Here is a 26,434-nt window from a genome sequence, read left to right as displayed (position 1 = left end):
TTGGAATGGCGGCCTCTACACCAAAACAAACTCCATTGCGCCACAAGGGAAATGAGATGAGGGCACCACCTAGTCTTGGAAGCGTGGACTAGGACCGCTACACAAAGAGAGAGAGAGAGAGAGAGAGAGAGAGAGAGAGAGAGAGAGAGAGAGAGAGAGAGAGAGAGAGAGAGAGAGATCACTATGAATGAAGCATTAACCGTAGTGTGTGTACAAGGAATGGATGACTTCAAACACTCCCAACACAAATAGCATATAGATTACCAAAACAATCACTCAAGGATTAGCCAAGATCACATCAAGCACTCTCACACACATATAAAACATTTCTCTTAATTAACATAAGTAAGAGGAGGAGAGGTTACTAGCATGAAACAATTTGCACTCTAGGATGTGCAAGAATAGAGTGAATGAATGAGCTTATGGGCTCATGGTGAGTGATACAAAGGCTCAATGGGGCTGAGGGAGGCTTGAAATTACAAAGGGGAAGGCCTCTTTATATAGGAAAGAGAGTGATTAGGAGTGAGGTTAAGATCCAAGTGTAATTTGTACAAATGAAGCTTGATTAGGGACATTCAACCAATGAAGAAGCTCCTTCCAAGTGATTTGTTGACCAATTAGCTCCATCATCACTTGTGTTGTCTTCCCTCCTTCCTCCATAGCTTGAGTCCAAGAGCTTCCTTATTTAAAATGTAAAGAATCTACATAAAATCAATACATATCTAGTAATAATAGGAAGGGGTTGAATGAGAACTTATGAATTACAACAAGATTAAGCATGACTTGAGAGGTGATTAGAAGAGGAACTTTGATGGGTTTTTGAGCTTGAGAGAGAGGAGGAAGGAGAGGAGGGTGAGAAGACTAATGGCTGATTTTAGAGAAGGTCTCAATGTGGAAAAGGAAGGGTGTGTGTGTGTAAAGGTAGAGGGGGTGGTCTCCACCACAGTTGAAAAAACTGGCGTCCACCATTTTGGCCATATCTCCTAGACCGTAGATGCAAAAATTATAAAAAAAATATGGCCAGAATCTCCAGCTCATCAGCTACAACTTTGATGAAGACAACTTTTCTTGGATCGGAGTGGAAGTATTTTTTAAAAATTCAGAAAAATCATGTGTCTGGTTTCTTCCTTTACCAAGTCTTCCACTTGGGTCCCATTTGTTTGAATCATCATATGGCTCCAAAGCCATGATGATATGAGCCACTCATGACCCTTGAATCATGGGTGCATGGCTCCACAACCACATCATATCTTTTCTTTTCACATTTACATATTTTCCCTTCCCTTTACCACTAGGTTCTCCCTCTACCTTTCACCTCCGGTGAACTAGTCAAGAAAAAATCTTTTTTTTTAAATTTTTTTCCAAGAGGTTGTTCTCACTCTTTCTTTTATTGTAAACCTCTAGAAGCAAGGAAAACCAACAAAATATGATAAACAAAAATTTGTGATAGGCTTGGATCAGCATCTCCTCTCCCTCTAATGTCGCAAGCTTAATGGCACCGATAGATGATATGTCATGAATCACATAGGGTCCATTGCCTCGCTTTTTGAGTTTCTGGGAATGTTGTTTCAGGGTATACATTAAGACGTAATACCCCATAGCAAATTCTTTGTTGATGACATGTTGATCAAAGAATGATTTCATGTTTCATTTTTGCACGTAGATTGATGCAACTGCTCTCAATCGAGTTTCATCCAGTTTTTCCAGGATATCTATTTGATTGGATAATTCATGGCCCCCATCCATTCTAATTCTTTAGCTACCCGAAGTGTGGGGATAAGAAATTCAAGTGGAAAAATCGCTTGAATTCCATCAACCATGTTGAACGGAGTCGTTCCGATTGAGGTTTTGTATGCTACTCTATATGCCCATAAAGCTGAATGCAGCTTCTGATCCCAGTCGGCTCTCAATTCACTAACAATTTTCGTGAGAATTGTCACCAAAATCTTGTTCGTACTTTCTACTTGGCCGTTAGCTTGTGGATGATAGGGAGCTGACTTCTCGTGAATTACCATGAATTCATCCAATAGTAATTCGATTACTTCATTGACGAAATGAGTCCCTCTATCGCTCATTATCTCTATTGGTAAGCCATACCTGGTGAAAATGTTCTCATACAAAAACTGTGATGTCGTTTTTGCATCATTTTTGGTTGTTGCTTTTGCTTCAACCCACTTTGTTAGATAATCTATTGCCACAATATTGTATTGAGCGTACGTTTTATATCCAGAAGGCGCAATTGGTCCTACAAAATCTATTCCCCATTTTGTAAACGCTCTTGCCCCCATCATTGGTCTCAAGGGCATGTCATCTCTTGCTCCAGGAATCTTTGTCCTCTGGCAATCATCACATCGTTTCACAAACTCTTCGGCGTCCATGAATAGTGTAGGCCACCATATGCCAGCAATAATAATTGCTTTGGCCGTTTTGTCAGCTGAGAAATGTCCTCCAGCTTGTCCACCATGTGCTTGCTCTAAGATAGGAACGTATTCCTCTTCCGTCGCACACATTCGCAATTTCCCCTCTTGTAAAGATTGTCCTCAATCAATACATAGTTTTCCGCCTCTTTCGTGATCGTTTTGATATGTGATCTACTCATCCCTTCCAGCAGTATTCCGGTGGTGAGGTATTCTAAAATGTAGTTACTCCATCTGGGTGCTACAGATAATTTGAATAGAGTCGCGTGTTCTATCGGCTTTTGAAAAGTGCACATAATACATGATTCGATGTACTTATGAACACTTTGTTGCATTTTCGGCCAATATACACCCATTCTCATCAATCTTTGAACGTCTGTGCATGCCCATTGTGAATCCCCGTTGTTTGCACATGAGGCTCGTGTAGATACAAGTCCTGTTCACTTGATTCAACACAAAGCCTAAGGATTTGATCCGATCCCTGTTTGTATAGCCTTCCATCCAGCATTACCAATGAGCTAGATGCTGCAACGGTAGATGGTTGTCTTGTCAAATTCAATGACCCAATAGTCAACAAAGGAATTACATCCTCGCTCCATCTTGGAACCATGTCTATGTTGAAGAGATATGCATCTGGCAAATCATCATCAACTCCTACAGGGTTTTCTCCATGCACCATTCTAGATAAATGATCCGCTCTTTGGTGTGTAGTTCCTTTTTTTACTACAACCGTGAAGTCAAACTCAAGCAGTATGATGAACCATCGTACAATCCGCCCTGTACTGCAAGGTTTGTTTACTAAGTACAGCAGTGCTTGGTGATCAACGAAGAATACAAATTTATTGGAAAGTAGGTAATGTCTAAACTTTTTCACAGCATAGATCATACCCAAACCCTCCCTTTCAGTTGTTGTGTTATTCTTCTCTGCACTATTTAGTTGTCTACTGGAGTAACTGATTGAAAAATCCATGTTGTTTTCTCTAGGTTGTGCAAGTATGCATCCTATAGCATATGTTGATACATCTACGTGGATGTGGAATATCTTTTCCCAATCCAGAGCCTTCAAAATTGGAGCGGATATCAATCTTTGCTTCAAAGTTTGAAAAGATTTCTCACACTCGTCTGTCCACTCAATTTAGTTATCAACGCGTAAAGTGGTTTCGCAATTATAGTGTATGAGTAGATAAATCTACGATAATATCCACAATGGCCCATAAATGCATGTACCTCCTTTACCTTTACTGGTCGTGGTAGATCAACAATTACGCTGATCTTCTCCATGTCTGTCGAAATACCATTTTGGACACTATATGTCCCAATATTTTGCCTTGTCTTACCATGAAGACACATTTCTCCGGATTCAGAAAAATCCGATACAGTTTGCATTTATTGACACTTTGGTTAAGTGCTCTATGTGCTCCAATCTTACGAGAGAGTGAACGCACAAGTCATCCATGTAAATTTCTAAGAACTGTCTTAGATATTCTTTAAAGGCATGACCCATCAGCCTCTAAAATATGGCTGGTGTATTCATTAAGCCAAATGCCATTACCTTGAATGTAAAAATGCCCCATTCAGTTGCAAAATCTGTCTTGTGCTGATCCTCTGGCTTTATTGCGAGTTGGTTGTAGCCTGAAAAGCCATCTAAGAAACTGTAAGCTTATTTTCCTGCCACTCTTTCTATTACATGATTAATAATGGGGAGGGGATAGTTGTCCCAAATTGTAGCAGCATTTACTTTCTTGAGATTGACGCATACTCTCAACTTTCCATTTTTCTTCGAGACCACCACAATCGGTGAAACCTAGTCAGTGTGCTCAATTTCGTAAATAAACGTTGCCTCTTTTAGCTTATCTATCTCCTCCTTGATCTTCCTTGCAAACGTCTCATTGTAAGTATAAGGACGTTGTCTACTTGGTTTGGCGTCATTCTTAAGGGGTATTGTGTGTTGACAAATACTTGGATCCACCCCCTTAAGATCTTTGTATAACCATGCAAACACATCTCTATACTGTTTTAGAGTAGCTATCAAAAACTTTTTCTCTTGTTCAGTAAGATCCGTGGCAATATATGCAGGTTTTGGATCTTCTCTTGGCTCCGCTAGATCTATTTGTTTGGCTTTTTTAGGGCCGTCGTATGATGTACCAGGTTCCTTCAATTCTCTCATTGGTTGTTGCACTATGATTTTTCTATCTTGTATGGTATACTTCTTTTAATGGGACGGCACATCCAACTTGTCAGAGTTCGTGTCCTCATCTGTTTACATTTCAGTTGTCCATATGTCTTTGAGGGTCTGTTTGAGCTTATTGTACTCTGTTTTCCTCTCTATTTTGGTCATTCTAGACCTTGTTTCCCCCTCCTTATGTGTCTCAATCGTTTTCTTTTCGCGCTTGTTCTTCTTGTTGTTTTTCCATGGTTTAGTTTTGATAAAACGGCCAGTGACCTTGTCTTTGACACAATCGTCAGCTTTTACAAGCCTTAGATATCCCATTTTGTCATTGACAAGAGGCATGGGTTTATACTTATTCGCTCTTTATTTCCTTGTTCTCTTTGATCTATACCACTCTTGTCGACTAGGTTTTTGGTTAGGAAACTCGTAAAACCTGTCTGGTCTCGACATGTACTTCCTATTCGTCTCTGATCCACTTGATCTTTCATCATCAGCATCTATCATTTGGATTTCATCACCCAGTGATGGAAGGTCATTGCTTAGTGAGTCTATGAATTCCTCCTCTTTTAGATTCCTATCGTCCAATACAGATATCTCATCAACTATTATTTTACACTCAGTCTCACGTAGTGGTTCTTCTTGTTCCTCACTATCTGATCCCTGACTCAAGGATGACGCTAGCCATTTTCAACGTTACTAGGTCGTATCTCTCATCGTCACAAAATTTTGTAGGCGTGCATTCGTTAACACATACATCCAAGGTTGACAATATTTGAGTCCACCCAAATGGCTCAAGTAAATGTTCAAGGAAAGGTTCCGGGAGATAAGCCTCATCTTCTATTGACCTTTCCAACACACATTCCTCTTTGATTAAGTCTCCACAATCAGATGCTCCACACATCCAGACGTGTGCTTTCATTTGTAACCACGCATGTATTTCTTTTTCATTCATTGTGGTTGAATCAAATTCTTGCACCGGTGTTTTTGCAACGTCTCTATAGCTGTGATCCTTCATGTTGATTTTTGTTATTAGCTCCTCATGCCTTAGGTAAATTTGGTCGTACCCCCAATCTTGTATCATTTTGAGTTGACGCATAAAAGGTCGTCCCAAAATAATGTCAAAGTTGTTCGTTTTTTCAAAATCTACCACGGCAAAGGTGTGCTCATAGTTAATTCCACACGAAGTTGCAACTATTTGGTCCAGGACTCCCAATGGTCTCTCTACATACCCATCTGCTAGTTGCAGTTTCATTCTCGTCTTTCTGAGAGTTGGACGGCCCCATTTCTCCCAGATTTTCTTTGTAGCAATCGCGACTCTCGCTCCACTGTCTAAGATAGCTATCATCTTTATATCCTGATATTCGTCAGGTAAGGTTGTATTACCTTCCTCACCTTCACAGTAATCTTTGACCTTGTTTATGGGCACATGTTGGGCTTTGGGTTGACCTTCCCGGTTTTTTTCTTCTACCGTAGGGTTTGTCTGAAGAGGAATCTTTATTCCTTTGTTCTCCAAATGTTTTCCCATGTCTTCCCATAAGTGTGGTCTGACTCTCAAGAGTTCTGACAGTGTGATTGTGCATGTTACAGGTGTCGACAGCATCTCTTGAAGACTTTTTGAGTCAATCATTTGTGGAATAGCTCTCATCTGGGGTGGAACTAATCTTATCTTCAATTGTGCCTCGTATTCACCTATAAATGAAGGCAGGGTTTTCAGGGATTGAGCTTTGCTTTCCATCGAAACCTCCGTTCCTGCATCTCCATACAGCGATTGTATATCTCCTCGATAAAATTCGTTGTCCATGTTAACCTCAGGAATTGGTGCAAACTGTAACATCGTGCTTCTGTTCTTTCTATTTCTAATGGTTTCCCATAAGTGTTGTGGCCATGGTTCTTCCACTTTTGGAATTGGCATTATATTCATTGACTTAGCATCATCAGTGGTGTTTGGCACCACTGGGTAATCCAATGACAATATAGTTTCAGGCCTGGGTCCATTTACTTGTTCGGATTCATCGATCTTCAGTTTTTCTCGCTCTTTGTGAGTCAGCACTTCTTATTCAGGGATCCTAATCGCATTAGGTTCCATCAATGCCTGGGCTGTTTCAATAAGGTGTTTACACATTTCCAAACGCTTCGTTTCCACTTCTGGTTGAGGATAAGTCAACCATCTCTGCTCTAAGGTTTGGTTTGTTTTTAGCCTTGCTTTATATGCTTGTAATAGAGCATATAAAGGCTCTAGCACTTTCTCAACCAAGACTGATCCCCTTGAGGATGCTTTCCTCGGCTTGTTGTTGTCCTCAACAGTTTTACTATCTCTTTCTTGTTTTAGTTGCTCTTTCATTTCATGTAATTCATTTTGCATGGCAATTTGGGTTTTCATCCTTCTTGCTTTAATTCTGTCTCGTTTCAACTTCCAGGATTTCCGTTGTGTTCTCACAGATAAACTCTCGTTTTCTATGGGTATTGACAACTCGACCTTTTCTTCCAATGGCTTGTTTTTCTCTAAGTCCTTGGCTTGGGATTTGGTTACCGCATTGATTTGGATCATGGGTTCGGTTTTTGATTCACTGCTTGCACTTGGTAACACCCCCACAATATTCATAGTTGCTTTTCCCTTGTTGTCCGGATTCCTTGGGCAATCTGGCAGTATGTGATTCACACCACAACCGTCACAAAAACCAAAAATTTTCACTCTTTTGCCTTTGAAAGGACAACTACGCTCCCAATGATCTGTACTTCCACAGTTATAGCACTATCCAATTGGTGGTTGATTTTGAGGAGGTGGTCCCATAGGTTGTCCTGCCCTATTAGGATATCCTCTTGGTTTGTAGTTCTGGTTCGCAATGAACATTAGCGTTCTTTTGAAGGTTGTGCTACATACGTGTTACCATATACATGTGGTAGTGATGTGTGTGAACACACTAGGACCGCCGGGGCATTTTTTCCCTCTTTAGGAGGTTTTTTCCCCCGTGCATTGTATATACGCCCATCACTCTAGGGCTAACAATCTTTCCATTGCACACTAAGTAACATACTCTCTATTGTGTGCCTTGAGCTTCCTTCGTCTTCTCCAAGTTGTGTGTGTTTCTCTGCAACCCTAATTCCAACAATTGGTATCAGAGCAGGTCATGTCCTCCCGGGCTTAGTCGCCAACTGCTCCAGCACACGCCTGCTCACTTTCTCCGATTTCAGTGAGCTTTGGCGAGCGTTCGCAGGTCGACAAATATTTTGGGAGTGCTCGAAGAGCTTGGTCTGCTCAGAATTTTGATTTGGGCTCATTTCGGCCTCCGTTTTCGCTACGGGCAGTACTGCACAGGCTATTTCGTCATTTTGTGCAGATTTTCTGTCAGTGCCGTTTTCTGCATAACAGGTGCCTTATAGTCTTCTACGGTTTGTGCTATATAGCACAAGTTGTTCCTGCTCCATTTCTCCTATTTTCGGGCAGTTTTCACATAAGGTGCAGCATTTACCATGGCTGACAACAACAACACAGATGTGTTCAAGATGTTTGCTGCTGAGGACAGGTTGGATGGGGACAACTACCCTATGTGGGCTTATATGATGCAACATGTTCTTGTGTCAAAGGGTGTCTGGAACATTGTGCAGGGCATTGATGTACGTCCTGGTTCTGAAGATGTAGGCGATGTTGAGGATGTTGCAGGTCTTGCTGCAAGGATTGCAGCTGTTAGAGTTGTTTTGCCTACGACAGAACAAGCTCGTTGGGATGTTAAGGATGCCCAGGCTCATGCATTGATTGCGTTGTCTATGAAGCGCACCATTATTCCTCACATCCGTTCAACAAAATCTGCAAAACAGGCTTGGGATATTCTAGCAGGTCTTTATGCAAGCCGCAATGAGGCTAAAATTGCTTTGCTGCGTAAAGAGCTAGAGTCGAAGATTATGCATGAGGAAGATGATATGGACACTTTCCTTGCTAGTGTCAAGGATATCAATGAGCAACTCATTTCTGCAGGTGAAGTCATTTCTGACAGTTCCCTTGTGCAGACTGTTCTTGATGCCTTACCAGATTCCTACCAGACTTTTGCTAGTACTTGGAGACTGATGACCCAAGGAAATCCTGAAGTTGTCAAGTTTGATGCATTATGCACATTGCTGTTGCAAGAGTCACTTTCTAGAAAAAACAGGACTAGGCAGCGTGCAGTTGAACAGGCTTTTATTGCTTCTCAAAGAAAGGGTGGTAACAGTAATGCAGCCACTTCTTATGGTTCTGCTGCGAGTGGCAAAAATTCTGTTCCTAATGCTTCTGGTGGCAGCACTTCGTCTGGCAATTCTGGTGATAAGGGCAAAAAGAAGATGCGTTGCCATTATTGTAAAGCCAATGATCACTTGATCAAGTCGTGTCCTAAGTTGAAGGCCAAAGAGGCTAAGAAGAAAGAGGGTGGTTCCACTGCAAATGCTGGTTCCACTACAAATGCAGCCATTGTTGAGTCTTCTGTGAAAGGAGATTGTGATGCTGATGTTGATGCAGAATGGGCTTTTAGCGCAGAGTGCACTTACAATCCTGCTGTCCATGATGCATGCTTGTCAGTTGCTGCAGATTCACATGTGTGGTATTTCGACAGTGGTGCTACAAAGCACATTACCTCACATCATGAATTGTTTACCTCTCTCGAGTCTGTCCCTCATGGGAATTCAGTCACTTGTGCCAACAACGCCTCTTATCCAGTTCAGGGAGTTGGAAAGATTGTGCTCACTGTTGCTAATGGCAGTTCCTTCACACTTGTTGATGCACTTTATGTACCTGGGATCAAGAAGAATCTCTTGTCTGTATCCACACTTGCTAGACTTGGACTTGTAGTCAAATTTGTGGATGACAGATGTACAGTTCATGATCTCAGTTTTGGTGATGAAATTGTTGCATCTGGGCTCTTGTGCCGTGGGCTGTATAAGCTCACTTTGTATGACAAGTGTGGACAAAATTTTGCAAATGCTGTTGTAGATTCAAGGGCTATTTCAGATGCAAAACTTTGGCATGCACGTTTTGGTCATCTGAATTTTGCCAGTTTGCTGCGTTTGTAGAAATCTGATATGGTTGCTTCTTTGCCGCCTCTTGAAGCACCTGTCAAACATGTTTGTGAAGGCTGTATTCTGGGTAAAATGCAACGTTCTAAGTTTCCAAAGGATGGTTCAGTTAGGGCCACATGCAGGTTGCAGCTTGTGCATAGTGATGTTTGTGGGCCCATGCAAACTCCGTCCTTGGGCAATTACGTGTACTTCGTGACTTTCATTGATGATTACTCCAGGCATGCATGGGTATTTCCGCTTAAAGCGAAGTCCGAAGTTTTTATGTGCTTCAAACAATTTTTGGCTATGGCTGAAAATGTCTCAAAATGTACTATGGGCACCCTCCGTTCCGATCGAGGGGGGGAGTATATGTCTCATGAATTTAATGCATTTCTGGCTAGTCGTGGGATAAAACACCAATGTACAGTGCCTTATACACCTCAGCAAAATGGTGTTGCTGAGAGGAAAAACAGGTCACTAACGGAAATGGCACGATGTATGGTCAAAAGTCAAGCTTTGCCGCATTCTTTTTGGCTTGAGGCCATCATGTGTGCCACTTATGTACTTAACAGGTGTCCTACGAAAGCTTTGCAATCTATTACTCCATATGAAGCATGGCATGATAGAAAACCTTCTATTGAGCACATGCGTGTTTTTGGCTGTTTGGCATATGCTTTGGTGCCACAAGTGCAACGCAGAAAATTGGATGATAAGGCTGTCAAATGTATTTTTGTTGGTTATAGTGCTGAAAGCAAAGGTTACAGGTTGTATCATCCGCAAACAAAACGTATTCTGGTTTCACGGGATGTAGTGTTTGTGGAAGACTCTGTTCAGCCCTTGCTGTCATGTACTAGAGACAATAATGTAAGCTCACAGGACATTTATGACACTTTGTTGCCTCTTTTCAGTGGTGGAAATACGAATGTAAGTTCCAATGAGGCAAATGTACAGCCTATGGGGGTTTCTGAAAATGTTTTAGAACAGCCTATTACTGATGCAGATGTACATGATGTACTTGATGAGGAAAGGGCTGAAAATGAGCAGGCTAGAGGTATGCCAAAATGGCTGGTGCACACTTTGCGTGACAGTAAATTGGATGCACCTTTATCTAGTCGTACTCGTTCAGGCTCTTGCCATGCATCTTATGCATCAGATTGTTATGCTTTGGCTGTGTCTAGTTTACATGATGTTGAGGAGCATCTGTCTTTTGATGAAGCACAGAATTCAGAAAATTGGATTGCTGCCATGAAATCAGAATATGATGCACTTATAGAGAATGACACATGGACTTTATGTGATTTGCCTCCTGGCAAAAAGGCCATTGGTACGAAGTGGGTTTACAAGTTGAAACACAAGCCGGATGGTGAGATCGATCGCCATAAGGCTCGGCTTGTTGCAAAGGGTTATGCACAACAAAAAGGCATAGATTATGAAGAGACTTTTGCTCCCACTTGTCGTATGACTACTGTGCGTTTTCTATGTGCATTGGCAGCTCATTTTGGTTGGGATGTACATCAATCAGACATTGTTACTGCTTTTTTGAATGGTGACATATTTGAGGAAGTTTATGTAACGCAGCCTCGCGGTTTTGTCATAAAAGGACAAGAGGACAAAGTGTGCAAATGTAAGAAGGCTTTGTATGGGTTGAAGCAATCTCCTCGTGCTTGGTATGAGAAAGCTGACACTCATTTGGTTAAACAAGGCTTTCGTAACAGTCCAACAGAAAGCACATTGTATGTAAAGCGTGAGGATGATGTATTTCTCATTGTGGTTCTTTATGTTGATGATTTGCTGATCACTGGACCAAATGAGAGACATATTGCTGAATTTAAGGCTGATTTGAATGCTACTTTCAAGATGAAAGATTTGGGGCTGTTGCATCATTACTTGGGTATACAGTTTAAGCAGTGTGATGGTGGTATTGCCTTGTGTCAGAAAAGTTACATAGAGACATTGCTATGTAAGTTTGGACTTGAGGATTGCAAACCTATTGCCACTCCCATGGAAACAGGTTTGAAGTTGAGTCTACATGATGCTGGCGATCCTGCTGATGTCACTCTTTACCAAACTGCTGTTGGCTGCCTCATTTATGTATGCAACACGAGGCCAGATATTCAGTTTGCAATCTCGCAGGTTAGCAGATTTATGCATAGCCCAGGGTTTAAGCATTGGCAGGCTGTCAAGAGGATTTTCCGCTACCTTAGTGGCACTTTACATCTTGGCTTATTTTATCCCAAGGGGGGATCATTGCCGCCAGACTTACATGCTTTTTCGGACTCAGATTGGGCTGGTTGTTTTGACACGCGAGTGTCCACAAGTGGTTTTTGTTTCATGCTTGGCAGTTCATGTATATCATGGTTGAGCAAGAAGCAACCTACTGTGGCCACTTCGAGTTGTGAGGCTGAGTACAGGGCAGTCTTCACAGCTACGGTTGAGTGTGTATGGCTCAGACGCCTTATGGCTGACTTGGGTGTTGGACAGGACACTGCCAACACTATCTACACTGACAGTCAGAGCGCATTGGTAGTTGCGAGGAACCCAGTTTTTCATGCTCGCACAAAGCACATTGAGGTGCATTACCACTATGTCAGGGAGAGGCTCTCAGCAGGAGAGATCAGCTTGGCTTATGTGCCAACACAGGACAACCTTGCAGATCTTTTCACAAAGGCATTGTCTCGTGAGAAGCTTGAAGCTTTCCGCAAAGCTTTGGGCTTACTCCCCTTTGTGGACTGATCCTGTCCTTAGGGCATGGCACTTCCCTCTTTAGGAGGTTTTTTCCCCCGTGCATTGTATATACGCCAATCACTCTAGGGCTAACAATCTTTCCATTGCACACTAAGTAACATACTCTCTATTGTGTGCCTTGAGCTTCCTTCGTCTTCTCCAAGCTGTGTGTATTTCTCTGCAACCCTAATTCCAACAATACGTTGGTGGTGCCATACCCTCGTTATTTCCCCATGGTTGATAGGCTTTGTCTGCGTACATCTGTGGTTCAAGTTCAGTTACGAAAGGCTCATTCGGTTCCTCGTAATAAGAAATTTGAGGTGTATTATTTGTTCCTTGTGATGCCTCGTAAGGTTGAGCATACCTAATCATGGCCCTATTTTCCTGTGGTAAAGGAGGTTGTTGACCCAACACAGGTTGAGGTCTGTCTGCCCCTGCTACCATATTCACATTTGGCCCAACTTGATATCTTGGAGGAGGTGGCTGGGGTGGTCCTGCTGGAGGTCCATACGGCCTTTCCCTCACATATTTTTTGTTGTAAAAACACTCATCGGTGCCATGGTTTGTCCATTTTTTCTCTATTGCGCACCATTTCAATACTCGTCCATTCGCAACTGGTGCTTTCGGCTGTTGTGTGCACCATGGCGTCGGGTGATCCCCCCCACATATGTCACATTTCCTAGTCTGAGACTGTCTCATCACCCGATTTGATCTCATATGTTGTTGCATTCTCTTTGTTACTTCCTCTATCATTTGGTCAGTTGTCGGCATGAAAGAAGCCTGAGCATCTTTCTTGGTAGAGGGTTCACTCTTAATAGATGAAGAGCCACTAGTTACCGAATCAGTATCCTGTGACACTTCCCCATATGCTTTAGAGTTATCAACAAGATATAACGCTTCCCTTGCAACCTGTTTGAATGTGCTACAGGCTTTCAAGTGAAGGTTCTTTTTCAAGGTTTTGTTTTTAAGTCCTTCAATGAAGAGCACAGACAATCTCTCATCCTGCGGTAATTCTCTCCTTGGGCACCTCTCAATGTATTGCTTGAATCTCAAGGATGCTTCCTTCACTTTTTCGTTCTCCTTTTGTTTAAAAGCATATATCTGTGGTACAGTATTATGCTTTATACCCCGTTTTGAGAATTCTTCTGCGAACTCTCGCAATACATGTTCAATATTCAGACAAGTTTCAGGGTTCAAAGGTTGAAACCATGTTAAGGCCGTCCCTTCCAAGGTCAGTCCGAATCCCTCATATTGAGTATGGAAATCAGTGATCTGCTCTGCTCTTAAGACTTTCTTGAAGAGCGACACCTGGGCATATGGATCCCTTGATCCGCTATACTTATTTGGCATGCACTTCGCTACCTAGGATGGCCTCATCCGTCGATGGTCTGCGACCAATCTCAATGCTCCCGTGTCTCAACTTAATCGTTCTCGTACATCATGGATATCGTGGGTTGCTCTCGTTGGCTCCCCTGCCACGAATCTACTACTAGGAGGCAAATGTGATGGTGTGGCTGCAAATGTCGGACCTACTGAGGTATGTGTAGAGATAGGAACTACACTACCTCAATTCATAGCCATTGACTCCAAGGGATGCAATGTTCCCATGGGGTTTGGCATATAATATTGAGGTCGACTGAAAGAATCAGCTACATGAGTCCTCTCTCCACCTGTTGCCATCGGGTCTGGCATGACATTTATAGGTCCTGGTCTCTGTGGGCTTGGAGTGACATAATACTAGTGGAGTGATCCATTGAAGTACGTATATCCTTCCAACTCCTTTTTATCGATTTTTGCGTATCGTCTTCCATATTTGTCGTATGCGACGATTTTCGTTTTTGATCCCTCTGTGTAGGTGAAGACATACAGTCTTTTCCGCTCTGTCAACTCTCCGACGTAGGGTTCCTCGCATCTATAATAGAGATCTTCCTCTCTATTATTATACTTGTATAATCCCACGTAGACGTTGTCTGTGTTGACTCTCAAAGTTTCATTTTCTCGCCTTAACCTCGCATTAGGGAAGCTCATTGTTGGTGCTTTCTCCTCAGGTTCCTCATCTACTTTGTCTTTCGTGCCCATCAATCCCCACTTGTCTACAATGTTAGGATTCAGGACTACCAAGTACATGATACCTTCGTCATCTAGGTACTTATCTCCCCTATAGCTCACAAGCACTAAGTCCTTGAACTCACTTGGTCTATCTTCTATTTTCTCACAATAGCGGTCCATACCATCTTTGTAGATCTTGGCACCTTGCTTGTTGTCATACTGATACTTGATGAACAATAGCTTCATTGTGGCTGAAGGGTTTGATGGTTCTGCTGCCATGTTTTCTCTTTTATTTAGGTTTAAATGTCCCAAGTGTTCCATGAAATACTCGTAAGATCTCCCTGAAGAAGTATCGAAAATACTTCCTTCAGGGATCGGCTCTAGCACTCGTACTACACCTTGGTTTACACTCTCCTCCGTTGATAAAACACTTTCTTGATCCGCTAAATTTCAGTGTTGGTTGTTGATTTGCTTTCCCGATCTCAAAAACATGAAGAAAGTGGAGTTTACCGATTGAATCCAAACCTCTTACCTGGAGATGGAGTGATCTTCCAACTCTCACGACTGCATGGATTGTTACTTGATCGGTCTTTGCAAATGAATACACTTGATGGCTATGAGATCACTTATCATTCCAACTGTCAATAGATTCAACAATTTCACAATGACTTCAACACAATTTTGCTTGCAGATTATTGACAATATGTCCGATTTGGGTTTTGACAACTCCTGATATCTTAAATAGTTTAGGTTTATGAACAGGTCAAAAATGAGTCAAATCTGGCATAGAGGTACACCGATCGCGATCGTATTACAGTGCCCAAATTTGATGAAATTTCACCAGATTGTTCACTAGGCTATTTCAAGGCTACCCACCAACTACTTTTGTATTCAAACCCCAAAAAGTCAAGCTTTTACCAGTTCTTGGTTGGAAGTGTCTGTTTTCCCGAATCTGTCAGTTTGACTTGATTTTGGTGTTTGTTTTGGGATATGAAAGCTATTTGGGGTTGTCATGTGTACAGGCTCTCCCTCTGTATAGTCTATACCCAATTTGATGTATATGATCCTAATGAAAGTCAATTTCTATGTCAGTATATCAATTTCCGACTTGGATCAATACCCAGATGGTTTGACAGGTATTTTGAGGTTTCTGGCTCTTGGTCCTGTATACTTTTATGTTGATATACACCTGAGGATCCCACATATGAAATATGGTCAAAATCTGGCACTTAGGTACACCAATCGCCATCATAGTACAATGCCCAAATTAGACCAATTTTGGTGTGCTTGTTGGCAAAGGTGTTATGAGGCTATTTTCCCATTCACTTAGCATTTGGATCACTAAAAGCCAAGATTTTGCACTTTTTGGGTTTGTTAGGCTAGTTTTGCCCAAGTAGCCTGATTTTCTTGATTTTTGATGTTTCTGGGTGTGATTGCTTTAGACAAACTTGTTTAGAATCTTATCAAGAAGGCACACAACAATTCTTGTCCAAATCTGGCACAGAGGTACACCAATCGCGATCGTAGTACATGAGCCAAATACAAGTCTTTTACAGTGTTTTGTGCTACCACTTGGTGATTTGAATCAATATCACCCTTGTTTGGTTAGATTTTCTAAATTTCAGAGTCTTATGGCCTTTTTTCCAAAGTTATGGTTTCCTGGTTTCTCGACTCTAACTTTTTTTCCAAATCTGACTAGAATGCAAATTACTTATCCTACTCCTAAGTACAGAAATGTAAGAACATAAAGAAATGAATCAAACAAAACAAACAAGATGGATTTCAGGTGAGATTTCACTACTCAATCCAATTAGAGAAATTGAAGAGCAAAAATGATTTGAACACTCTCACTCATAGTTCCCTAAAACTCCCAAGAGAGGATCTAGCCAGTCCACTGACTCTAGACTCCACTAAGCTCTAAACCCCTGTCTAGCAGCCTAACTGAGGTGTACTGAGGTGTAAAATGGATTTATGGATTGATCTTCTTTTAAGGAAGCTAACTGTGCACATCACCTAAGGTGCATTCCCCGACAGCGCCGCCGATGTTTGCGGGTCGCCGCGACGAACGTCCATAGCATAGCTCTCATGCATCAACATAAAATATCAATACAAGGGAAGCGACCAGGATGAGGCATGGAAACTCACTAGGGTGTCATTCCTAATGAAGTGAACTCGATGAGATGAAACTACTAACTCTGCAAGCAAATCATACACACTAAAGCCAAGTAATCTGCCTATGTCCTTCTACACAGCTCTACAGTCATCACGCCCGTTTACCATGCAAATCATATCGGATTCGCACGAAACTTGAAGTGGAGCTACAGGGGACTATTTAGAATCTATCCTATCAATGTCACAGCATTCTGGGTAGGTACATGGATCGCGATCGTTCATCCCAAAGTAAGTAAAAACAGTAAACAGATGATCCTAAAGGGTCGTTTTAGGGTCCCTAAAGCCTCTCCTAGGGTCAAAACAACATAAAATATGCATATAAGCACTCAAAACAGTGATTTAAAGCTCCAAACACGTAGTTGAAAACCTACACCGAATCTCGAATGCTTACACTTGAATAAAAGAGTAAAGTAAGAGGAACACAATGCAATAAACGAATCTGAATTTGGATTACCGTAGCCACAGTAGCAATGATTACAAGTTGGAGCAAGAGATATCTCTCAGTACGTACACCATTTCTTCAAACTTCCCATGAAAGATGATAATGTTCAAACTTACAAAACTTGACCTTTATAGTTTAGGTCTTTACAAATGGCTTGTCCGGCCAAAAGCTCCTAAACTTCTAATTGGCTCTCTAATATACAAATGCTCCGAGAAAGATAATCATAAATTCTTTTACAAGTTCTTGGCTTAGAGATGCTCTCTTACAAAAGAATTTTACAAGGGTTTCCCACAAAAATGTGACTCCTTCTTTGGAAACCGCAGCTTTGTCCGCCAAACATATGTCTTCTAGTCCATCTCTTGTTGGGTGTTGTGGAAGATCTTTCCACTGAATGGACAACATGCTTTTCCTTGTGTAGTAACTCTAGCTGAGATTCTACTAGAGGTTATTGATCAATCATCCGAAGGGCTTGGTAGGATACCTTGATGAGGAACGGGCCTGCATTCATACATTTCTTCTTTCTATCACTACCCTAGATTTTAGTTTTCCAAGTCACATTTGATGACTCTTCTCTAGGCTAATCCCATGGCCATGATAACCGCTTTATGTAGATTAATCTGTGTGTATCAAGTTGGCTTCTGAACCTTAAGATGCTGAGAGATCAACCTTAATGGTAGTTTCATCTTTGAATAGATCATATATCTTTGTAAGTAAACTTATGGCCTTACTGCTTTATGAATGTCTTGCCATTATCAATTGCTTTGAATTTTTGCAAGAGATTGTGGTTGCCTACTAGGATATGAGGGCCTAGTTAATCAATTAATCTGTAATTTGTACCTTAACTATTGCACCATCCTTGTCTATCAAGGTTGCCTCCCCATTGTAAAGGATGGAGCTCTTGAGATTGTGAGCTCTCTAAAAATCTATGACCCATGGTGGGAGTCTAAGGAAGTGTCTAGTTGCAGACATATGTACCCTTCAGAACGTCCCTTTGCTAGTCATGTGTCCATAGATCTCTTGGGAATATTGTTGTCTTTACTTTTGTTCCATCCGTCACCTTGAACTTCCCAATGAACACATAGGCATGGATCTTTGACAAATCTTCCTCCACTATGTTAGCCTTCTCACTTGATGATATGTCCACTACCTCATATGGGGAAACTTACGACTCCTCTGAGGCTTCCTTCAAGGCACTCAAGTATCAAAAAATCATTTGTTTAGCTCTCAAAATTGGTCAAAAAGTTGTCGAGAAAGCCGAAAAAACTCAAACTTGACCATAAAATGAAAAATGAGCATAACTTGATCAAAACAACTCTAAATTGGACCAAACTTCAACAGTGCTACTAGCACAACTATGGGGACTAAGTCATGTGGTTACATGTCAATTTTGGGTCTGAGGTACATGGATCATGATCCATGTTGTAAGATATTTTGGAACTCTGCTTACACCATCTCATAAAGTATACTATGGTGATGCTATGGTTCAACTTTTGTGATTTGGATCACTAGTTTGTGAGTTATGCCAATTCTTGGGAAAATTTACAAATTTAGAGAATTTTAGCACTTTGACTAGGGTTTTTGTGTCCAAATGACTTGAGACCTTAGGGTTAGGCTTTAATTGGCATTTGGGACCTAATGGTTATGTTTTGGCTTGGAAATGTGAGAAAGGTCCATGGATTGCAATCCATGTTTGGCAGCCTTTTAGAGTGAAATTTGGAAAGCATGTCCTATAGCCTATCCTAGCACACTAGTAAAATCTTTTCAAATTTGGATAATTTTCTCCTATGTTTACCCAATTTTGCTAGTTTATGAGGTCCAACTTTGCTAATTGTATTTTTTATGCCAGCTTTGATAAATCTTTGTGGTTGTAATGTTTGAGGTTTTGAAGATTTGATGATTAGAAACTAAAGTTCACTCTCAATTCTAGCTATCTGTTCAATTTCAGATCATTTGGGATTTGTTTGACCATCTTAGCCTTGTTTGAAGGTTTGGCTCTTTTGATAAACATATTTTGCATTATTTTGGACTAGATTGAGCATACCAAATTCTTTAATCCACTAGCTTTACTAGACACATTGACCTTTAGCATTTGTACTCCAAAACTACTTGACATTTCCATAAGAACTATCTCTTGTGCTTATCAATTATTGATGGTTTCCTTTCAATCTATAGAGAACCAATGGTGAGCAGTGGTATCACTTGTTCGCTCCACCTTGGTACCATCTATATGTTGAAAAGGTACAACTTGGCAAGTTATCATTAACTACGATAGGTGCTTCACCATGTATCAGTCATGATAAATGGTTCGCCCTTTGATTAGTATTCCCTTTCTTGACCACTACGGTGAAATTAAACTTTAGCAATAAAGTGAACCGTCAAACTATATGGCTAGTATTTCATGGTTTTCTCACTAAATACAATAGTTCCTAGTGATCCACAAAAAATATGAATTTGTTTGTTGCGAGAAGGTAGTGTCTGAACTTTTTGACTATATAGATCATTCCCAAAAATTCTCTTTCTATGGTTGTGTAATTTTGCTTCACACTATTGAGTTGTCTACTTGAGTAAAATATCAAAAAATCCATATTGTTCTCTCCAAGTTGTATGCCAATGCATCCACATGAACGTGGAAGATATTGTTCCAATCAGGGGCTTTCAAAATTGGAGCAACAATCAATCTTTGCGTCAATTGTTGAAACCCTTTCTCACATTCCTCATTCCACTTGGATTTTGTGATGAGAGCATAGAGAGGTTTTGGAAACAATTGCAAACACGTAAATAAACCTTTGATAATAACTGCAATGGCTCATAAAGGCTTGTACCTTTCTAACTTTTGTGGGTCTCAAGAGAGCAACAATCACTTGTATCTTCTCAAGATCTGTAGAAATGCCATTTTTGGACACAATATGTCCCAAAATCTTACCTTGTTGTACCATGAAGACACACTTTTTAGGATTTAAGCAAATGCAATAAGTCATGCACTTCTCAAAAATCTAATTCAGGTGCTCAACATATTTGTCCATTGGTAGAGAATGCACACACAAGTCATCAACATAAATCTCTAAGAATTGTCTTAGATACTTCTTGAATGCGTGACTCATTAGCCTCTAGAATGTGGCACATGCATTGGTTAAGCCAAACTACATCACTCAATAAGAAAATATGTCCCATTATGTGGCAAATGTCATTTTGTGATGATCCTTTAGCTTTATGGTGAGCTGATTGTAGCACAAAAATCCATCAAGAAATCTATAAGATTCCTTGCCCGCAACTCTCTTAATCAAATGGTCTGTGATGGGTAATGGATAGTTGTCTCTGATTGTAGCATCATTTATATGCTTAAGATTTACGCACACTCGTAGTTTGCTGTTCTTTTTGGGTACTACCACAATTGGCAACACCCACTCCGTGCGTTCAATATCATAGATAAAATTTGTCTCTTTGATCTTATCTATCTCCTCTTTGATTATCTTTGCAAACATTTCATTGTATGTATAAGGACGTTGTTTATGCGGCTTAGCATCACTCTTAAGGGGTATCATATATTGACATATGTTCAAATCCACTCCCTTAAGATATTTGTATGACCAAGCAAACATGTCTCTATATTGCTTGAGAGTAGCTATCAAATTTTGCTCTTCCTGGGCTATTCCTCTTTGGTGAGATTTGTGGCTATGTAAGTCAGTCTTGATTCTTCCCCTAGGTAAAAGCATTCTTGGGCCAATCATATGATGTTTTTGGTTCTTTAGGTTTCCTCATTGGTTGCTCAATCACAATATGTCAGTCTTGAATGATGTACTTTTTGTAGTGAGAGGGTGCAACAAATTTTTTTGTGTCAACATCCTCTTCACTTTCCATCTCAATCATCCAAACCTCTTTTGGTGTTTGTTTCAGCTCTCGGTATGCACTTTTGAGTTTGATTTTGGACATTTTAGTGGATTTTTTTTTCCATGTCCTTGGTTTTCTTTTTGCTTTGCTTCTTTGGATTCACTCAAAAAGTTATTTTCAATAGTTTGCTGGTGATGTTATCTCAAACATAGTCATATGTTTCCATGCGCATGAGATACTATGTTTTGGTCATCAATCTTGGCATTGGCTTCACAGATTTTTTCTACTGCTTTCTTGTTCCTTCCATTTCATACCTCTTTTGTCTCCTCAATTTTTGGTTAGGAAACTCATAGAAAATTAGCTCATCTTGTTTTGGTGCATTTTTGTTCTCACAACCCATTGGACAACCCATCTTCATCCTCATTCCCAAAGTTATTGTGCCGCGAATCATGGAATTCATCCTCGTCATTGTCACTAAGATCTCGAACAAAAAAATTTCCCACTATTCATTTGCACTCAGTTGTTTTGCAAGCTTCTATTGTTTTTGTTTCCTCGTTTCGCTCCAAGATAGCATGCACCATCTGGAAGGGCATTATGTTGTAACCATCTTGGTTGCAAAATGTAGTGGGGGGTTACCTCGTTTATGAAAACATCTAGAGTCACCAATATTTGTTCCCATCCAAAGGGTTCAAATAACTCCTCTGGAAATGGCTCTTTCACATAGTGATTGTCTTCTACCAAGAGCTCTAGAATGTACTCTTCCTTTCTCAGGCCTCCACACTATGAAGCTCTGCACACTCTGAAGCTGGCAATTGTGTTCCAAAATTTGTATTACATCAAAGTCTTTCATTGGATTTTTGTTTACATCTCTATAACTATGGTCCTTCGTGCTGACCCTGGCCATAGCCCCAATCTTGATCCATTTTGAGTTGAAGCATGAATGGTCATCCCAGAATAACCTCAAAGTTGTGCCTTTTTCGAAGTCAACTATAGTAATATTGTACTCGTACTCTATTACGCGTGAGGATACAATAACTTGTTCCAGCATTCCAAAGGGTCTCTCCACATATCCGTCTGCTGGTTGCAATTTCATGCACGTATTTGTGAGAGCTGATCTTTCCCATTTCTCTTGATTCCTTTTGTAGAAATGGATCCTCCGGCCCCACTATCAAGTATTGCTATCATCTTTAGTCCCTTGTACTCTAGCAGTAAGGTCGTGTTCCCCTCTTTGCCTTCGCAATAGTCACTTGCCTTATTTACTGGTACGAGTTCTGCTTTTGGTCTCTCTGATTGATTTCTTTCCATGATTTCATCTAGAAGTTTATCTTGTGGATGGATTTACATCCCCATTTTTTCCACATTTTTACTCATTTGTCCCCACAAATGTGGTCTCATTTTTAGAAGTTTGATGAGAGTAATGGTGTATCTTATAGGAGACAACATCAGATCCTGCAAGATTTTTATGTCCATCATCTGTGGAATCGAATTCCATTGAGATAGCACAATTCTCACTTTGGATCTAGTCTTGTGCTTCCCTATAAACAAAGTTAAAGTCCTTATGTTCATTGGTTTTCTATCCATGGATACTTCCATCCTTGTATCTTTGTTTAATGATTGTATATCCCCAGGATAGATCTCATGATCCATGTTTATCCCCCAAATTGGTGCGGACAACAATGTCGAACTTTCGTCTTTTCTATTTCTGATTGTCTCCCATAATGGAACAACCCTTTATTCAAAGGCTCTTCTTTTTTCACTATGGTTGTTTTATTTGTGTTGTTTTCCTTGAGTGTGCTTTCATTTTCCTTTTTTGACACATGCACTACTTGCTCATGGGTTTTCAATTTTCCTGGCTGCATTAGAGCTTGAGCCGTCTCTATGAGCCTTTTGCGCATTTCCATTTGTTTATCTCAGGATGTGGATAGGTCAACAATATTTGTTCCAATGTTTGACTGCTCTTGAACCTTGCTCTATAGGCTTATGACATGGCATCTAAATGCTACTTCACTTTTTCAACCAAGACTAATCTTCCTTATATAGTCCTTGGACTCTTCCACTCCCTTGGTATTTTTATTATTTTCTTGGTCACATATGAGCTATTCTTTTGTTTTGTTTAGTTTAGTTTCTAAGCCATCTTCTCCTTCAGCCTCTTCGCTTTTATTTTGTCTCGTTTGCTTTCCATGATTTTTGTTGAGTCCTCGCTGATCTGCTTTCAAACTTGGTTTGTTCTAGTAGTTTCAACTCATCTGCCACTCTCTTGTGTTTGAGATCTTGTCACCACTTTGATAGAAATTGTTGACTCTGACTCGGATGCACTCAAACAAGGTAAAACTTCAATGACATTCACATTCTCTTTTCCAATGTTGTCTGGATTTTTAGCACAGTGTTGGAGATCATCCTTTTCACAATCCTCACAAAATCCAAAGATTTTTGTTCTCTGACCCTTGTGTGGACAACCTTGTGCCCAATTGTCACTTCCACATTCATTGCATGGACCTTCCTGCTAGGCAGCTGGTGGTGCTCCCATTGTTTGTCATGTACTAGGAGGATATCCTCTAGGTTTGTAATTTTGATTTGATATAAACATGAGTGTATTTTCATCCATTGTGAATTGGTTTCTTACTATTTGAGCCACATATGAAGGTTCTGTATCTTCATCTGTGCTTGCCCAAAATGGACTATCCTTGGTAGCATATGCTACACCCTCGGGTTCTCTCACATGGGTTTCTACAGGCTTCTTGTAATAAACTATTAGTGGCATCATTAGTCGACTTATGAGCGATTTGGTTGGTTGTGCATATCAAACAATGTCTTTATTGTCATGAGGCAAAGGAGGATGTTGGCCCGACAAAGGTTGCAGTTTATCTCCTCCTTGTGTTGTGTTATTAGGTCCTATCTGGTACCTCAGAATTGGTGGCAATTGTTGCACTACTAGAGGTCCATATGGACTTTCTCTCACATAATTTTGATTGTAGAAGCACTCATTCTTATCATGATTGCTGTATTTCTTCCCAGTGGCACACACTTAAACAGTCGTGGAGCATTTGTTGCTTGCGGCGGCTACAATCTCAAATCAAGATTTTGTCTATACGTTTGGTTCATTCTACGGATCACTTCTTTGACAAATTGACTCACATTCTATGTGATTGAACTAAGAACACTATGTTTTGTAGTTGAATCATTGGGTTGTATAAGAGGCATGGCTAGTGTTTGTGTCTATGTCCTCCATTACCTCTCCTTATATTTTGCAATTTTTGACTAGATATAACATTTCTCTAGTGACTTGTTCAAATGTGATGCATGTCTTCAAGTGCAAGTCCTTTTAGAGAGTTTCATTTCTTTGGCCCTCTATGAAGAGAGTTGACAATTGTTTGTCTTGAGCTAACGCTCCTACTGGATATCTCTCAATGTACTGTTTGAAGTGAAGTGAAGCTTCCTTCACCTTTTTGTTCTCATTTTGGTTAAAACCGCAGATTTGGGAAATAGTGTTGTGCTTGATTCCTCATTTGGAGAATTCCTCAATAAACTCTTGCAAGAGTTGATAAATATTTAGTAAAGCTTGAGTTTTAGTGGTTGGAACCAAGTTAATGCATGTGCATATGGATCTCTCAATCCACTATACTTTTTGGGTACACACTCTGCCACTTGAGAAGGTTGCATTCTTTGCATTTTTGCTACCATTATCATCATTCTAGGCTCTCCAACCATAACATCTCTTGTCTCATATCCGTTGATAGGGGCTTTGGAGAGAGTTAGTTCAGCTATCCTCTCCTCAAGTCGCATGTCTCTTCGTTTGGTTTTAGTAGCAAGCACCCTTATGCTGAAAATCGTGTCTAGAATATCAGTACCTCAATGCGTGGACATAGGAACCCTTGAACTCAAAGATCCCATCAACATTGTCTTGGAAAAATGTGGCCGACTAAAAGAATCCTCCACTCTTTTTCTTTATAGACTCACTCTCATAGTTTCTGGCTTCATTTAAGAGATAGTTGGTCTATGCATGTTGGGGGTGACATAGTACTAGTGGAGTGGCCCTCCAAAGTACATATATCCCTCAAGCCCCTCATGGCTTACTGCGGAGTATCTCCGACCATTCTTGTCCAACATGATCACCTTAGTATCTCTCTCCACTTTGTATGTGAACACATATAAGAATTTCTTCTCTGTTGACTCTCTCACATTGGGTTCATCACACCTGTAATAGAGCATTTGCTCTTCACTATCATACATGTACACCACATGCATGTTGTCATTGTTGACTTGAGTAGCCACGTTCACTCACCTAAGATTTTCACTAGGAATGTCTAGCTTTGGCGGGTTTTCCTCAAGCTTGACATCAACCCTTTCCTTTGTGCCTGTCAATCCCCACTTGTCCACAGTAAAGGGTTTGTGCACAACTAAACACATGTTTCCTTCCTTATCAAAGTATCAATCACCACTCTAATCTACGAGTACTATGAGCTTGATCTCTCTTCTATTTGCACAGAGTAACGATCCATACCGTCTTTGTAGATATGAGCACCTTGTTCATTTTCAAGCTAGTAATGTAGGTACAAAAGTTTTGTATTTGGTGTTGTTTGTGATGATCCCGCTCCCATTTTGGTTTCCTTCTTGAAACTCGTACTTTTGGATCCCTCGGCCATACAGGTGTAAGATATCTCAGATGAAGTATCAGAAATACTTTCTTCTAAAATAGGCTCTAAGGCTGGTAAAGTTCCTTGATTCACATTCCCTTCTATTGAAATATGACGACGACTGGTCTCTAACAACAGGATTTCTATTTTGATATAACTTGCCTGATCACAAATGCATCAAAAAATTACTCTTGTAAATCCCTGACATGTTACCTTTTATGGTGCTCCAATCTTCCAATCAAGATCAATTTGAATTGCAAACTCTAATTTGCACAACCTGTACAAAAAAGTACTTAGTGGCTATAAGTCTACAACCACTTTGTTAGTCAAAATTAGCTTGAATCATAATTTTATCGCACTTTCAATACAAAATCTTATTTTTGCTTACAAATTGTACAAATAAAATCCCAATTCAAATTTTGAAAAGGCCACTATACTTTTGGGGACTGAATGAATCTAGGCTCAATCTGTGATAGAGGGGTATGAGTCACGATCCGTGTACCCCAGTGCCAAAATCTACTAAAACTTGGCACACGGGTCCTTTAAAATTTCTTGATCCCTGTTATGTGGTTTTTATATGGTTTGTATCACTTTAGATTGCCCAAAAGTCAATTCCTAGGTTTGTTTGGAAGATTTTAAACTTGAATGATTTTTGCCTTGTTTTGACCCAATTCTTGATTTTTTTTGGTACCCTTCCTTTTGAACAATTTGTTTGTATTGGTCTCTGCTACAAGACTATATGGTCTCTATCCAAAAAATCAACAGAGGGTCATGGGTCGCGATCCATGTTCCACCAGATTTGGACCCCAAAGTTGGCTTGGTGATTTATGGTAGTCTTTGCAGCACACTCCACACCTCATTTCTGAATTTGAAAATCTTTTTGTTGATCAAACACAAATTTATGTATCTTCCTTGCGGCTTTTTGACTTGCAGCTGGTCTTTTGGTGATTTGGTCAACTTTTGGTTGTTTTTT

Source organism: Adiantum capillus-veneris, chromosome 11 (assembly GCF_014529385.1).
Source record: "Adiantum capillus-veneris isolate H3 chromosome 11, ASM1452938v2, whole genome shotgun sequence".
NCBI lineage: Eukaryota > Viridiplantae > Streptophyta > Polypodiopsida > Polypodiales > Pteridaceae > Adiantum > Adiantum capillus-veneris.
Note: the sequence above shows the minus strand (reverse complement) of the source record.